Source organism: Phragmites australis, chromosome 7 (genome assembly GCF_958298935.1).
Source record: "Phragmites australis chromosome 7, lpPhrAust1.1, whole genome shotgun sequence".
NCBI lineage: Eukaryota > Viridiplantae > Streptophyta > Magnoliopsida > Poales > Poaceae > Phragmites > Phragmites australis.
Genome location: NC_084927.1, coordinates 22572580 through 22583998, shown reverse-complemented (window position 1 = coordinate 22583998; position 11419 = coordinate 22572580).

Here is an 11419-nt window from a genome sequence, read left to right as displayed (position 1 = left end):
CTATATGTGTTTTCCCTCTAACAACATATAGAGGATCAAGATCCATATTCAACTAAGTTCTAGTGAGCTTTGGCATCACTGCTAGAAACTTAGTGACATAGGTAAGCAACGCCTTGCTAATCACATCCCTATGTGACTCTTGTTTGTTGGGTGGCATCGAATGCCCCGGCGCCCAACACCATGCCCCAAAGCCCAAAACCGTTTTGATAGCTTTATCAAGTAAACCAATACTATGCGTGTGGATGTCCGACATCCACTCTAACTGGTTAAGATAAATGATGGCACCCTGCTTTGGCAGACCTACCACTCAATGATCAAAACCTTTGTAGGTGCAGCTATTGGAAGGGCATCAATTACTCTTGATTTTTCTGAGGGAACCTACTCTATCATGAAAATCATATCCACCACATATAAAACATGAAAGAATAGTATGACAGGAACATAAAAACATCACAGGCAATCATATTAACTGTGACATAGTATGGCCCCTTCACATGGTGATCTCCATCGCCATGGTTCCTGTCCTCCGGGTCATCATGCTTCAAATCTCCATGATCTTGTTCTAGTCTATTACACCTAATAGCACTAGATAAATTACATGAGAAGAAGCATCACAAGTCGACACGCAGGCCGTTATACAATAACGTGACAGCCTTGGGCTGCAATTAACCATGACACGTAGGCCATGAAAATTACACACATGCATCACATATCACAAGGCCATACCAGTCACAACATTCTCTGCAAAAATGAGTTAAGCGTAGAATCGAATTCTAATGTCGTGATGGGATCATGTTATTACAACAATCTATGAAATCGCTATGAAAATCTCATCGGAAATACATAGATCGCATCTATGAAATCGCTATGAAAATCTCATCGGATCGATCGTATCGAGCCAATTCCGAGTCATTCATAATGCCTCAATTTCCATTAGATCAATCCCATTGATCATCGCGTGAGGTTATTCCAGAAACGATGACAGCACACACGACCTCGATCTGCTGTTCTCCCGACCATGTCGCGATGCACGCAGTTAGCCCCGATGGTGATTCCAGCCGGTAGGGGCAAGTCGCACGCAAAACCAGGTGGGAGATCGAGCTAATCTTTTTGGCTATGTGGTTTCATCGACTGGCATCTCATCCGATCTCTAATTCACCTAACCAACCGTGCATTGATCAATCCATCATATGAACAGATCAGAAAAACAATAGATCTAATCTATTTCTATCACATATCTTCTATATGTGACAAATCCAGATCAAAAACTACGCAGGATGGCTCTGATACCATTGTTGGGAAACGGGTAGGCTACGCTAGCACAAAATAAATTTTCTCTACTGCGTTCAACCAGGAAGCCATGCGAGTAGGGGATCATGAATCGTTACCACTTGACGAGCAGTGCAGCGGAAGAAGAGTTGGAGCAGACCAATCCAACGTCGTGCGCGTCAAGTAGTCGATCGTCAACCTCATCCTGAGCACGTCCCGAGCACCTTCCGAGTACTCGCGAGTACGTCCCGAGTACTCCCGAGCACAACCCGAGTACCTCCGAGCAGGACCCGAGCACGTCCTGAGCACGTCCCGAGTACCCTGAGCACATCCTGAGTACTCCGAGCACGTCCTGAGTACCCCCGAGCACGTCCCGAGTACCCTGAGCACGTCCCGAGTACCCGGAGCATGACCCGAGCACCCCCGAGCACGTCCCGAGTACCCCGAGCACGTCTCGAGTACTCCCGAGCAGATCAGCACCGCAATAGTAGCAGCGCCTCTACGGTATCCACACGTACAAGGATGGAATCGCCGTGCGCCGGTGTGCTAGCACCGCGCGCCCGGCTAGGGTTTCGAAGAGAGTTCGGGAATAGGAGGCGGTCAGGGTTTTTGGTGACAAGATCAGTTTTTCAGAAAAACTCAATGCGCCTTGGCCCCTGCCTATTCTTATATAGAGCACGCTAATGGGCCTTTAATCAACATTAAAGCCCATTATGACTCTAAACCCTAATGAACCTTTAATCAACATTAAAGGCCATTAGCAGATCCAATCCGCAAACTCGATCGCCTCTAGGGCATATCACCAACAGTCCATTGGTTGTCCAGAGGCAGGAGTGCAACGGCAAACTATGGAGCAGGTGCAGGCAGGTGCAGGCTTGGTGACCCGGTTGGAGGCCTAATTAAAGGTCAGGTACCCCTCATTAGCTCCCGTAGGAGGCTAGTGAGATGATGCTAAGGTGGGTAACGGATTTGTTGAGTCGTGCTACCACGACGGTGGTATGTTACTAAACTCAGCTTGTGGGTAAAGTGTACCACTCTACAGAGGTAAAACTATTCGAATAGCCGTGTCCAGTCATGGATGAACTATAGTTCGGTCACAACAACTAGCATGGGCTGCGTGTGTTCCTTGGAGGGTGAGTGGGCAAGGTGTGACCGTTTTTGGAAATAGGTCTAGCAGTGTGCCTTTGGTTGCCGCGGACGGGGTGTCCAGCAACATTAAAACTTGGGCCCTGGTGAGTTTCCACCACGGCCGAACCCCCCCCCCCTTTATAATAATGATGTTATGGTTTTACATAAAACCTGCTTTATGAAAATGAACCTTTGCATGTGAATACTTGGATTTTCTACAAAATTAAACTTATAACCTTACCCTTGTTGAGACCATATGCATATACTTATACCCTTGCTGTAGGGCAAGAGTTGGGACTTGCTGAGTACGTTTGTACTCACCCTTGCTTATGATTTCAGAGGAGGATCCGGACTTCACCAAGGCTGACGGTGAGGTTGACGAATAGTCATAGTCGCGTTCGCACCCGAGTTACTTGTAGAGTGGCATGCCCCAAAGTCGATCCTGCTGTGCTCTCTGATGATGTGGACTATGTTACTCGCTAGCCCATGCGGAGCCTTTTATGTATTACTAGCTTGGTAGATTTATTTCACCACTCCCTTTGTTGTATAACTATGTTACCACATGTTGTAAGACTCTTATTTACCAATGACTGATCCAAGGACTGGTATAATAAAGGTTTTAAGCACCGGGGATGACCTAGGACACTTCATTAGGGTTTCACCCGGAGGTGCTCACCAAGGCTTAGTGTTCGGACCCAGGCCAAGGGAGAGAGAGAAAGTAAAGCTAGTGGCTAGAATGAGCTTGGGAGCTCATGAACCCCTTAGGGTCTTATATATATGAATAGGGAGAGGGGTAAATCCCCCTCCTGCCCTTGGTGGGATACATGATTTGCAACTTATGCCATTACATAGATTAGGCTGAATCTTTACATGGGCCTATTTCTGGGCAATTGGGCTATCCCCAACAGTACTCCCTCAGCTGCAGGCTCCTAAGCATGAGGGGCCTACAACTACAACTAAGGATAGCCCTTAGCCTCTCAGGAATATGAGCATCTACTCTTGGAACCCATGATACCGGAACGCCTTGTTAAAAACTCTAGCCAAAAAGCCAGTGGGAAAAAAGCCCTGGAGAAAAGAGTGCGTAGGTGATTCAAAGGGGCTCCGAATGAAGCCTGGTTTGCCGAAGCTGGTCGTAGCCGAAGGGGCTTCAAATGAAGCCAGGTCTGCCAAAGCTGGTCATAGCCGAAGACGAGTCGAAGCTATTGGTGAGGACCTTCAGCCTGACAAAGTCGAAGGGGATCTGAGACAAAGTCCTTAGGCCCAAAGTTGAAGGAGAGTCATGACGGCAAGACCTGATGAAGTGAGACCTGACGAAGTCCTTTGGCCCGAAGTCGAAGGGGGATATGAGACGAAGTCCTTTGGCCTGAAGCTTGATGAAGTCAAAGGGGATCCGATGAGAAGTCCATCAGCCTGAAGTCGAAGGAGAGTCGTAGCAGCGAGACCTGACAAAGTCCTTCAGCCCCAAGTCTAAGGGGATCCGAGACGAAGTCCTTTGGCCTGAAGCCCGACGAATTCGAAGGAGATCCGAGACGAAGTCCTTCGGTCCGAAGTCAAAGGAGAGTCGTAGTGATGAAACTCGGAGTCAAAGTCCCCACCTTCCTACCCCGTTGTCGGTGAAACCTGGTGTGGCCGAAGTCGTGGATGTAGCCGAAGATGAGCCGAGAGGCCAAAGGCACTTGTTCAAAACCGGAGGCACTTGCTCAAAAGCAATGGTTAAACTCAGATAATGTTGCGGGGTTGGTCGCTACCCCCATCATCACCCCTACTCTCTCTTTAACCCGTGCCAGAGAACAAGCCGCGTACTCCTCCCCAAGTGCCCGAGCGACGCCTGGTGGAGTCAAGGTCGGCAGAGACGAAGTCGTAAAGCCGCCCGCTGCCAAGAAGCGTCTGTGATGCTCAATGAAGCCGAGGGTGTCGAAGTCAATGAAGCACTCCCTCAGGCACGCTAAAGTCGACGAAGGTGTGAGTGGGGTCCAGGTTGACAAAGCACTCCCTCAGGCATGTTGAAGTGTCAACGGAGGCGCGGCGGCACCAAAGTCGATGAAACACACTCCCATGCACGCTGAAGTCGATGAAGGCGCGCCCGGAGCCGAAGTCGATGAAGCACTCCCTCAGTCGCGCTGAAGTCGATGAAGGCATGGCGGAGCCGAGGTAGATGAAGCCTTCCCTCAAGCGCGTTGAATTCGACAAAGGTGTGCACAGAGTCGAAGTTGACAAAGCACTCCTGAGGTGCCGAAGCGAAGGTCGATCCACGGAGGTCGAACCTCAACGCGGAGAGACTAACACTGAAGCGAAGAAGAGCTCTATCCGCGGAGGTCAAACCTCGATGCGGAGAGATTATCGTCGAAGCGGAGTTTGATCTGCGGAGGCTGAACCTCGATGTGGAAAGACTGATGCTGAAGCAGAGCTCGATCCATGGAGGCTAAACCTCCTCGACGAGGAGACATGATCGCCAAATCAAAGCTCGATCCATGGATGTCGAACCTCAATGTGGAGATGCTAACGTTGAACTGAAGCTCAATCCGTGGAGGTCAAACCTCGACGCAGAGAGACTAGTGCCAAAGCATAACAGAGATTGATCCACGGAGGCTGAACCTCGACGTGGAGAGATCATCGCCAAATCTTAGCTCGATCCGCAGAGGCTGAACCTCCACACGGAGAGACTATCACTGAAGCGGAGCTTGATCCACGGAGGCCAATCCTCAACATGGAGAGACTACCGCCAAAGCGGAGAAGAGCTCTATCCGTGGAGGCCAAACATCGATGCAAAGAGATCATCGCCGAAGTGAAGCTCGATTCGTGGAGGTCGAACCTCGACGCATAGAGAACATCGCTGAAGCGAAGCTCGATCCATGGAGGCCGAACCTCAATGTGGAGACTGGCACCGAAGCAGAGCTTGATCCACGGTGGTCGAACCTCGATGCGGAGAGGCTAACACCAAAGCGAAGAAGAGTTCGATCCACGGAGGTTGAACCTCAACGCGGAGAGATCATCGCTGAAGCGAAGCTCGATCCGCAGAGGCCGAACCTCGATGTGGAGAGGCTAACGCCGAAGCGAAGCTCAATCCGCGGAGGTCAAACCTCGATGCGAAGAGACTACTACCGAAGCGAAATAGAGCTCGATCCATGGAGGCCGAACCTCAACACGGAGAGATCATCGCCGAAGCTTTGCTCAATCCGCAGAGGCCGAACCTCGATGTGAAGGGACCATCACCAAAGTGGAGCTCGATCCGAATAGGCCAATCCTCGACGTGGAGAGACTACCGCCAAAGCAGAGAAGAGCTTGATCCAAGGAGGCCGAACCTCACTGCAGAGAGATCACCACCAAAGCAGAGCTCGATTCGCAAAGGTCGAACCTCGACGTGGAGAGACTACTGCCAAAGTGAAATAGAGCTCGATCCGCGGAGGCTGAACCTCGACATGGACAGACTACTGCCAAATCACAGAGGCTGAACCTCAATGTGGAGAGACCATCTTCGAAGCGAAGCTCGATCCGCAGAGGCTGAACCTTGACACAGAGAGGCCATCGCCAAAGCGGAGCTCTATCCGCGAAGGCCAAACCTCGACGTGGAGAGATCATCGCCGAAGCGGAGCTCGATCTGCGGAGGCCGAACCTCGACTCGAAGAGACTAACATTGAAGTGGAGCTCAATCCACGGAGGTCGAACCTCGATGCGGAGAGGCTGACGCTGAAGCAAAGAAGAGCTTGATCCGCGGAGGCCGAACCTCGACATAAAGAGAACATCGTCAAAGCAAAGCTCGATCCATGGAGGTCGAACCTCGACGTGGAGATGCTAACGCCAAAGTAGAGCTCGATCCACGGAAGTCAAACCTCGACGCGGAGAGACTACTACAGAAGCAAAATAGAGCACGATCCACGGAAGCTGAACCTCGACGCAGAGAGACCATCGCCGAAGCTTAGCTCGATCCGCGGAGGCTGAACCTGAACGCGGAGAGACTACCACTGAAGCTTAGCTCGATCCACGGAGGCTGATCCTCAACACGGAGAGACTACCACTGAAGCAGAGAAGAGCTCTATCCGCGAAGACTGAACCTTGACACAGAGATCATCACCAAAGCAGAGCTCGATCCGCGGAGGCTGTACCTCGACACAGAGACTGGTGGTGAAGTGGAGCTTGATCTGTGGAGGTCGAACCTCGACACGGAGAGATCATCACCGAAGAGGAGCTTGATCCGTGGAAGCCGATCCTCAACGCGGAGTGACTATCGCTGAAGCGGAGAAGAGCTTGATCCATGGAGGCCGAATCTCGATGTGGAGAGACTATCACCGAAGCGAAGTACCCCGGTGTTGACATAGCTTGGCAAAGTCAGAGTCGTCGACGCAGGCTGAGCAGGGTTGAGGTTGTTGATGAAGTCCTTAGGCTCAGTTCTCAGTGGCGAGCAAGACGTACCAGACCCTTTTTGCCGAGAGTTCTTAGCCTTCGACCCGACTTCATCGCAGGGAGCCCTTAGACTCTGGCCTCGAGGAGCCTTTAGACTGCTCGGCGGGGAGCCCTTGGGATTCGGCCCGCCTCTTGCCCTTAGTCTTTGACCCGTATTTGGTGGCGAGTCCTTAGACCACGGCCTCATTTTCATGCCATGCACGTGTGTAGAAACAAAAAACACTATTACAACGCACACACATGGGAGAGATTAAGATTTCAGCGCACTTAATCCATCCCAGCACGCAAAGGGTAAATATTCCGAAGAGCTTATGCAACGTATGCACGCAAAGAGTAAATATTCCGAAGCGCTTATGCAACATGCAAAAGGTGAACATTCCAAAGCGCAAATGCAACGTATGCATGCGAAAGGTAAATGTTCCAAAGTGCTGATGCAACATATGCATTCGAAGGGTAAATACTTCGATGTGACTTCGCCATGCGTGCGACAAGTAAATGCTTTGGCACAGTTTTGTCCTGCAATGCGCACATATACGAAGAGAATACTTCGAGGCATTTACTCCATACGCACCTTCGTAACACGAATTCTTTGGCGCGCTCATATCATGCTCGCATACTTGATATGAGTGTTTTCGCATGCCGAGGCCTGGATGTAGCCTGCGAAGGCCGGGTGTTGGGGATTATCCCCTGCCATCCCCGTACCCGAGGGCAACTGCGAAGTTAGTTGGAGTTGGAGTTGCTACAAGGCAACCGCTGTATCGGCGGAATCATCCACAACCTGTCCGATGGATGCGAAGATTGGTCTGCCCCGACTGCCGGGCGAAGCTACAGTTCGCGCTCCAGGCCTTCGACAGGAGGTGGCAAAGACAGGGCTAAGCCTTCGCCTGGTGGAGGCGATGACAGGGCCAGGCCTTCGCCTGGTAGTGGCGAAGACAGAATCAGGGCTTCGTTTGGAGATGGTGAAGGCAGCTCGTCGGAAGGCTGGACGGAGAGGGCTTCGACACCCTTCGGTTGAGAAATAGCTGGATAGTGGGCCCAACTGTCATGGGTACTGTTGTGATTATGGGACCATGCTTAATTGTACCATATTGCCCCCGGATATTTCGGGAATGTAGCAGGTTAGGGGGTAATAAGTGTAAACCGGGTCCATGATCAGGGGGGTATGGGCTATAATAGAGCCACAGTGTAAACATGAACAGGACTTCCAGACTGTTCATTTTCCAGTACATGTCACATAAAGAGCCTTCGCCAGTTCTACCCCCGAAGGCCCATCTTGTCTGGGACTTCGATCCCAACAGTTGGCGCCGTCCGGGCGATCGAACCCACGAAGGCATGCCACTGAAAAAGAAAGTGAAGCCACTTGGAGGAGCGGAGGCGCTGCTAGAACTAACAGCCACAGTCGGACCTTCGGCCGATCGAACCGCCCCGGTGGTACCAGAATCAGGAAATGCCTCAAACGGGGGGGGGGGGGGGGCTTCGGCCGCACAACACCAGAATTGCGAAGTTGACACAGCGCAACAACAAACTGCCGATGGCCGACATGACGACACACTGCGAGTGGACGCGGAGCAAATGCCGATCATGGAGCCGATAGAAGGAAAAATAAGGCGACAGAGGGCGAAGCGAAGAATGGGAGGACCTAGACGACTTCGCCGAGTTGGAACATGATGAAGAAACAAACGAAGAACGAAATGCTAGGTTAGAAGCTGAGGAGTTGGAAAGACAGATTGCGCACAAAAAGCGCATGTTGGACGGTCTAGCAGCAACCCGGAAAGCTGTGAAGTACCGCCGTAGGGCGGAGGAAGCAAAAAAGACGTTGGAGAGGCTCCAAGAGGAAATCGATATACTTCAAACAGAAGGCATCTCTCGCCGACCAACGCCACCAAGAGATTACATACGGGCTTCGCCCCTGGCAATGGACCTACAAAATCAGCCATGGCCGATAGGATTCAAGATGCCTAGGGTGGTCATGTTCGATGGAGAGTCGGATCCGAAAGAATTTGTCATGAGCTTCGAGGCAGCCGTGGAGTCAGCTGGAGGTGACGGTGTAACTTTGGCGAAGGCCTTTGTTTTGGCAATCAAGGGAATAGCAAGGTCGTGGTACTCCACCCTGCCCCCGGGGTCCATACATTCCTGGGAGCAGCTGCGGGCTTCCCTATACAGCAACTTCCAAGGAAACCGAGCAGACAACATTACCGCAACTGACCTCTTCGCCCTGAAGCAACAACCGACAGAAACTTTGCAAAGCTACATGCGCCGATTCATTCACATACGATGTCAGGCGAAGGGATTGAGCGAAGATACCATCATCGATGCTGCAATTCAGGGAATCAGAGGGGGCCTTTTGGCAGCGAAGCTCACTAGAAAAAGACCCGCAAGCGTTCAAGAGCTATTGAACAAGATGGAAGAATACTCAAGGTCTGAATTAGATCATCTACGAAGGAAAAACGAGTTTACTGCCTCAAGAGCAAAACATGCACCAAATAAGGAGACAGTTCCGGGCAATCCGAGAGACAGACCCCAGCGACCAAGAAAACCCGAAGGTCCGGATTATCCACGGCAAAAAGAAATCAACCAAATCAACCCTGGTCCGCCCGAAGCACTCCAAAGTTCGTGCGAAGCTTACAGTTTATCCAATAGAGGGGGCCGGACGGCAGGGGAAGAGGCCGCAGAGGTAGAGGTGGTCGACTTTCGCATGACCCGACAACCTTTTACTGTAAATTGCACGGTGAAGGAGCAGGCCACCGGACTAAACATTGTCCACAAGTCGTGGCCATGAAGCAAAGTTTAGCGAAGCCGACAACAGATAACGAACGAGCGGTTCACCACACAACAGGCTTCGCAAGAGGCGAAGGTTGGCAGAACCACAACCAAAGCATGATGTTTCCAAACCAATGGAATCAAGTTCCAGCACCACAATTCGCACCCGCACCACCAATCCAATTTGATCAAAACAGACAACTGAACATTCGGGGTGATCTGCCCCCGCCTCCGCCAAGGCCAGCAATCGAGCCACCACCAGAAAGTAGCAAATCGGTCAATACCTTGACCAATGGGTACAATGTGGTGCTGGCTATCTTAGGGGGGTCTAACCAGCAAACAGAATCCAAAAGACAGCGAAAAGAATACGTACGAAGGGTTAACCACGTCGGAGTAGGACCAGCATACGTCAATTCAAGATGGTCTAACATTCCCATTACATTCTTGCAAGAGGACATGAGGGTATTAGATTATCCGCACACAGATGCCCTAGTCATTACTGCGAACATTTTGGGAAGCGAAGTACACAGGATATTGATCGATGGAGGAAGTTCTGCAGACATTATCTTCGCCGATGCCTTCGATAAGATGGGGCTACGAAGGGATGACCTGAAACAAGCTGGGTCGCCGTTGCTGGGCTTCGGCGGAAGCGCAATCAATGCCTTGGGGAAATTAACAATCCCAGTGTCATTCGGCGAACAGACAAATTTCCGCACAGAGGAAATCACCTTCGACGTGGTAGATATTAATTACCCATACAATGCGATATTTGGGAGGGGGTTCCTCAATAAATTCGGAGCAGTCCCGCACCACGCTTATTTGTGCATGAAGATGCCTGGCCCAGAAGGAGTCATAAAGGTCCTGGGAGATCAGCGAGTTGCTAGGCGAATCGAAGTAGGCATAACCCCAGGGAGAAGAAATGTCCACAACGTCGAAGACCCTTCAACGGGGGCCGAAGCAGGGCAAAGCTGGAACATCGTAGAGAAATGCACGAAGGCTGCACCAGAAGGACCTACCAGAGTAGTACTGCTAAATCATGAAGAAGATAAGAAGATTACAATAGGGGCAGAAGCCCTGGAAGAAGATCAGCAACAACTTATCATGTAACTTCGCACAAACAGCGACGTATTCGCATGGTCCCCTAGGGACCTGCAAGGAGTAAGTCGAAGCATCATTCAACACAAGTTAAATATGGACCCCAGAGCGAAGCCAAGGAAACAGATGCTTAGAAAGGCTTCAGGGGAAAGAGAGGAAGCAGCAAAAGTCGAAGTAGAAAAATTGCTTGATGCCGGAGTAATACGCGAAGTTATACACTCGGAATGGCTAGCCAACCCAGTATTAGTAAGAAAAAGCAATGGAAAATGGAGAATGTGCATCGATTTCACAGACTTAAACAGAGCCTGCCCAAAAGATGACTTTCCGTTACCTAGAATTGACCAGCTTATAGACTCCGCAGCCGGGTGCGAGATGTTAAGTTTCCTTGATGCCTATGCTGGTTACCATCAAATATGGATGGCAAAGGAAGACGAAGAAAAAACAAGTTTCAGAACCTCCTTCGGAACATACTGTTTCGTGAGAATGCCTTTTGGACTCCGCAATGCTGGAGCAACCTTTACAAGATTGGTGCAAGCTACGTTAAAGTCGCAGCTGGGACAAAATGTATTGGCCTATGTTGATGACATAGTAGTAAAAAAGTACCAGGAAAAGTCAACACATCGAAGACCTACGGGAAACATTCGATAATCTGCGAAGTGCGGGTTTAAAATTAAACCCGGAGAATGCGTCTTCAGGGTGCAATCAGGAAGACTTCTAGGGTTTCTAGTGTCGAAGAGAGGAATTGAAGAGGACCCTCAGAAGATAC